General features: G+C 43.1%; 1 pseudogene; it reads left to right on the top strand.

Annotated features, from left to right (window-relative positions):
* The first annotated feature begins 3,396 nt into the window (after positions 1-3,396).
* LOC117796648 lies at positions 3,397-4,169 on the top strand (annotated as a pseudogene).
* Positions 4,170-6,125: the final 1,956 nt, after the last annotated feature.

The raw sequence follows: 6,125 nt of genomic DNA, 5'->3' as shown, positions 1-6,125 counted from the left end.
ATTTTTTTAACATTCTTTTTGTTATTATTAAGTATAACATATAACTTACATTTTAACTATTTTTTAAAGATATGTTTATTTTTTTGAGAGAGAGAAAGCGAACTTGTGAGTGGGGGGAGGGGCAGAGGGAGAAGAAGAGAGAGGATCTCAAGCCGACTCCCTGCTGAGCATGGAGCCTCATGGGGGGCTCGCTCTGATGACCCTGAGATCATGACCTGAGCCAAAACCAAGAGTTGGATGGTCAACCAACAGCCACCCAGGTGCCCCTTAACTATTTTTAAGTATACAATTTAGTGGCATTAAGTACATTCACATTGTTGGGCAACCACCAACCATCCCTAGAACTCTTTTCATCTTGCAAAACTAAAACTCTGTCCCCCTTAAATAATAACTGGCCATTCCCACTCCCCCAGTCCCTGGCCACCACCATTCTACTTTCTGTCTCTATGAATTTGACACCTCTAGGTACTTCATGTAAGTGGAATTGTACAGTATTTGTTTTTGTATCTGGGTTATTTCATGTAACACAATGTTTTCAAGGTTCATTCAAGTTGCAGCAGGTGTCAGAATTTCCTTCCTTTTTAAGGCTGAATAATATCCCATTGTATGTATACCCCACGTGTTGTTTATCCATTCATCACGTTTGGGTTGTTTCTACTTTTTGGCTATTTTAAGGAACACTGTTATAAACACTGGTGTACAAATATCTGTTAGAGTTCTTGCTTTTGATTCTTTTGGATATATTCCCGAAAGCAGAATAACTTTTATTGTTTTAAACCTCTGAAATTTCTAGAGTTTATTGATTGTAGCAAGTCATCACAAATGCGGTTGTCATCATCACTGCCATGAACTAAAGGATCTCTCGGGCACCTGCTGTGTGCCAAGTACTAAATGAAGGACTTTATATGAATTTTGTGTGGTTATCTGATTTAATCTACACAACAACCCAGTAAAAAAACTGAAGCTTGGAGAAGTTAAATGAATTGTCTAAAACTACATAACAAAGAAGCCATGATCTCTGCATTGAGGAGCTCTAGGCTAGTGGGGGAGACGACCAAAAAAAAAAACAAAAACAAATCATTGAACACAGCATGATGTGTATGTGCTGGACAAAACCCAATGTTTTGAAAGTCTTTAGCTCAGGGCAAAATGGGGTAGGCAGTGTTCAGAAAAGGCTCCCCAGAGGAAGTGATGTCTAAGCTAAGTCCCAAAAAAGGAGGAGGCATTGGTCTGACGAAAGGTTGAGAGAGAGGGCTTAAGCAGACAGATCAGCATGTGCAAAGGCCCAGAGGTGAGTGAGAGAGCACATGGCTTATCTGCAAACCTGCCAGAAGAGGCCAGATCCCAACCCACGACTGTGGGCCCTGAAGCCTGTGGTTACCTATAGTGTTGTCTTGCCTCCCAGGAATGGGGAAGAGGGAAGGGAGGAAGAGAAAGAGTGGACAAAAGCCTCTGAGATCCCTCCTAAACCTGACACTGTAATTTCATGATGGCCTGAACCAACCCCTTCGAATGCCTTCTCCGTCATTCTCATAAAGCAGTCAGCAGGGGATCCCGACACCACACCCTCTGGTCTTCACATTGNAGGAATGGGGAAGAGGGAAGGGAGGAAGAGAAAGAGTGGACAAAAGCCTCTGAGATCCCTCCTAAACCTGACGCTGTAATTTCATGATGGCCTGAACCAACCCCTTCGAATGCCTTCTCCGTCATTCTCAGAAAGCAGTCAACAGGGGATCCCGACACCACACCCTCTGGTCTTCACATTGTAAGTGTTCTGTGAATTCATGAGTACACGTGAGCTCACTCCATCTGTGAGTGAGAGTGTGTCTGAGCGTGTAGTTCTTCCTCACCTTTTGAAGGTCCTGCAGAGGGTCCAACGGGTCAGGCTAGAACTTCATCCTTCTTTGTGGAGCCTGGGACAGGCGGGCAGCCTCCCGGCCTCTTGTCTTGGTTGCTCTTTCTCTTTGGCCCCTTCTCACTTCTGCTCAGCCTCACCTCGGCCCAGTGCGTGGAATCCTCTGCCCTTCTATTAGTGGGGCTTCGGGAGCTGCCACCACACTGTCCCAGCCTCCCCAGTCCCCAGGGGGATGACCACCGAGACTCCTTGAGGGCTATTCTCAGCCACTGCTCTGAGGGTTAGTCTGCATGTCAGCTCTTTTAATCTCACAGCTCTGTATGCCAGGCATTGTTAATAGCATGATTCCCACTTTAGAGAGAAGGAAACTGAAGTTCATACAGGATAGCTGACTCATCCAAGGTGAGGTTCACACCAGGCTGTCTAACTCCAGTTTGGGTTCTTTTTTTTTTTTTTAAAGATTTTATTTATTCGACAGAGATAGAGACAGCCAGCGAGAGAGGGAACACAAGCAGGAGGAGTGGGAGAGGAAGAAGCAGGCTCATAGTGAAGGAGCCTGATGTGGGGCTCGATCCCATAACGCCGGGATCACGCCCTGAGCCAAAGGCAGATGCTTAACCGCTGTGCCACCCAGGCGCCCCTCTAGTTCGGGTTCTGAAGCAACCCGCCATCCTGCTTCTGTGGGGTCCCTTGGATAGGAGCAGGGCCAGAGGAGGAATATGTGAAGGAAACGGAAGCTTTAGAGTTTGACAGTCGGGAATCAGAGCCCCACTTCCTCCATGAGCCTGTATCACTTAAGCTCTCTGGGCCTCAGTTTCCTGATCTGTAAAGCGGCGACCATAATGAACTTCTCATAGGCTGTTGTGAGCATTAAATGACAGGCACAGGAAAATGCCTGCACACAGCAGGCATTCACACATGGTGGCCTTTCCTAAGGATGATGCATTCACCCAGTCAGCATTTGCACAAGATGGCGTTGCAGATCTAGGCCTTTTGCTGGCAAACAGTTTTGGGGACAGGAGCAGCACGGTGTTATGGAAAGTTTTCCAGACAAAGAAGTAGGGCTTCTGAGTTTAAACTTCAGTTCTGTCACTTATTTGCTGTGGGCAGATACTCCTTCTCCCTAAGCTAGAGTGTCTCTCCCCCGTAAAATGGGGATAAGGGGATTCATCTGGACTAGATGACTGAAAGCAGCCCCAGCTCTGACATTCGGGGATTCCTTGAGGTGGGACAGACTCAGTTAGTCATTCAACAAACACTCCAAGTGTCCACAGTGGAGACAGCACTGCAGGAAATAAAACATCTAGGGTACGAATTGTCTTCAGGAAGAGGGGAGGAAATTTGCTGGGAAATGGTTATTTTTTGCCATTAAAATCTGTGTGCAAGTGGATACCCATAAGCAAAAAACGAAGAAAACCAAAACTCCTTCCATCCATACCTCGTACCACACGTATAAAAATTCCCTCCCATTGAAGAGAGCGGACATCCGGCTTGCGAACAGCCATCTTTGTTTCGCACCCGATGAAAGAGTGATTTAAAAAATGATCAATGTTGAGAAGGACAAGAAGGTTTTTGTTCAGAAGTGTGCCCAGTGCCATACTCTGGCAAAGGGAGGTAAGCACAAAACTGGGCCAAATCACCATGGTCTATTTGGGTGAAAGACAGGTCAGGCAGCTGGATTTTCTCACGTGGATGCCAACAAGAACAAAGGCATCGCCTGGGGAGAGGAGACACTAATGGAGTATTTGGAGAATCCCAAGAAGTACATCCCTGAAGCGAGAATGATCTTCACGGGCATTAAGAAGACAGGGGACAGTGCAGAAACTGGATAACTCATCTCAAAAGAGCTACTAAGGAGGGACATCTAGGTGGCTCAGTCGGTTGGGCTTGTGCCTTAAGCTCAGGTCATGATCCCGGGGTCCTGGGATCGAGTCCCACATCCCATTTGGGGAGCCTGCTTCTCCCTCTCCCTCTGCCTGACGCTCTCCCTGCTTGTGGTCTCTCTCTCTCTCTCTCTGTCAAATAAATAAATAAAATCTTTTTAAAAAAGCAAAAATCTACTAAGGAATAATAGTTGGCCATAGCCTTATCTATTAATAAAAATGTTTCATGACTTTTTAAATGTGTACCATATTTAAATTGATCTCATCCACCAGAATTCAGATCATGACTGGCTGACAGACTATTTCTTTTGGACAGTCCTGGTTGAAGTAAGATTGGCCTGTGGTGAAGTGCACGTGATCAGCTTTCTGAACTTTGCTAGGAATTCTGGTTCCGCAAGTGCTGTCACTATTTTCCCCTTCTGAAGATATGATTGTAATTGATTAGTAATGTTCAGCTGTTCCAGCGATGGTAAATGCCAGCTCTAAACCGGTAGGAGATTGGTTTTATATTAGATTTATATAACTAGTTATATTAATATACTATATATATATGACATATTTAATATACACTGTCACAGAGAACAGCAAGACTCCTGTGTGTTTCAGGCTGTGTTCGCTGGCCTGTTAATGGCAAGGGCTGAAGATTACCTGGCAATGTCCACTTTTTCTTTGTGGTCTTCACCATGCCAATTTAATTAACATTCCCTGCATTGAAAATGTTGCCTTTCACCTCACGATTGGCATTTTAGTGTGGTTTATGTATCGTATTAAATAAGGAATATTTAGCACGTCTCACATTTTGTAGATAATCTTTAAGGTCAGATGCTTTTAAAATTCAGTGTGACAAGATGTGGCAGCAAACTTGGCTTGTGAATTTTGTACTAAGTCATAATTCAGGATTGTCTTCTAAACAGTTACTCAAAGACACAACCGTAGAATTACCCCATATGTATGATTGGTAATGGTGCTTCTGCCAACCCGTTAGAAGGATTGGAGGAGATATGCCAGCACAGATGTATAAACTATGTGATAAGGCTTAAGATAATTAAAAACAAAATCACATATCAAAATAAAAATTAACTCATACTGGATCAAAGACCTAAGTGAAACTTAAAACTATAAGGCTTCTTTTTTTTTTTTTAAGATTTATCGATTTACTTGCAGTGGGGGAGGGGCAGAGGGAGAGAGAGGAAATCCCAAGCAGACAGCACGCTGAACACGGAGCCTGATGCCGGGCTAGATCTCATGACCCTGAGATCACGACCTGAGCCAAAATCAAGAGTCAGATGCTTAACCGACCCACGCTGGCGCCCCAAAACTATAAGGCTTCTTGAAGAAAACATTAGGAAAAATCTTCTATCATCTTGGATAGTGAAACATTTCTTCGATACAAAAAGCCCAAACCATAAAGGGAAAATTGATCAATTGAATTTCATTAATATTAAAGACTTTTGCTCTTCAAAAAACACCATTGGGAGAATGAAAAGACAAGCCACAAAATTAAATAAAATGTTTGCAAACAACAACAAAAAATTAAATTGTTAAAAATAATAAAATAAATGAAATGTAATCAAAGTAAATAAAAACAAAAAGTCATAAAATATAAAAAATAAAACACAAGCAATAAAATGTTTGTAAATCAGACATCTGATAAGGACCTTTTTGTCCAGAATCTATAAACTCTTAAAAAACTCAATAATAAGAAAATAGCCAACCCAATCTACAAATGGGCAAAAGATTTGAACAGACACTTCACCAAATAAGGTGCACAGATGGAAAGTGGGCATGAAAAAATGTCCCATATGAAACTGTAAAAATTAAAAAGACCAGCTATATTGTGCTGGTGAGCACGTAGAATAACTGGAATTCCTGTTAGTAGGAATGTAAAACCGTACAACCACTCTGGAAAAGTTTGGCATTTCCCTAGAAAGCTGAGCACACGCCAGCCGCATGATCTAGCCATTCTACTCTGAGGCTTTTCCCCCCAAAAAATGAAAACCTATATCCATACTAAGATTTGTGCCTGAACTGTCACACCCGTATTATTTGTCAGAGGCCCATACGTGAAACCATGCAAATGTCCATTAACAGGTGAGTGGACAAACTATTCAGTGTGGTACATCCACGCCATGGAACAAATGAATGAGCTTAGCCGTACAAATGAATGAGCTATGGCTACATGCGACAACATGGATGACTCACAAAATAATTGTGCTGAGTGGAAGAAGTTAGACAAAAGAGAGTACATACTGTGTAATTCCATTTTTTTGCAATCGTAGGAAGGATAAACTAATCTATAGTGAGGAACTCAAAGCAGTGTTTGCCTGGGGATTGGGGAGTGTGCGGGAAGGGAGGGAGGGATTTCAAAGGGGCTTTTGGGGGTGATG

Source organism: Ailuropoda melanoleuca, chromosome 2, assembly GCF_002007445.2.
Source record: "Ailuropoda melanoleuca isolate Jingjing chromosome 2, ASM200744v2, whole genome shotgun sequence".
Lineage (NCBI taxonomy): Eukaryota > Metazoa > Chordata > Mammalia > Carnivora > Ursidae > Ailuropoda > Ailuropoda melanoleuca.
This window is presented reverse-complemented; position numbering and strand designations above follow the sequence as displayed.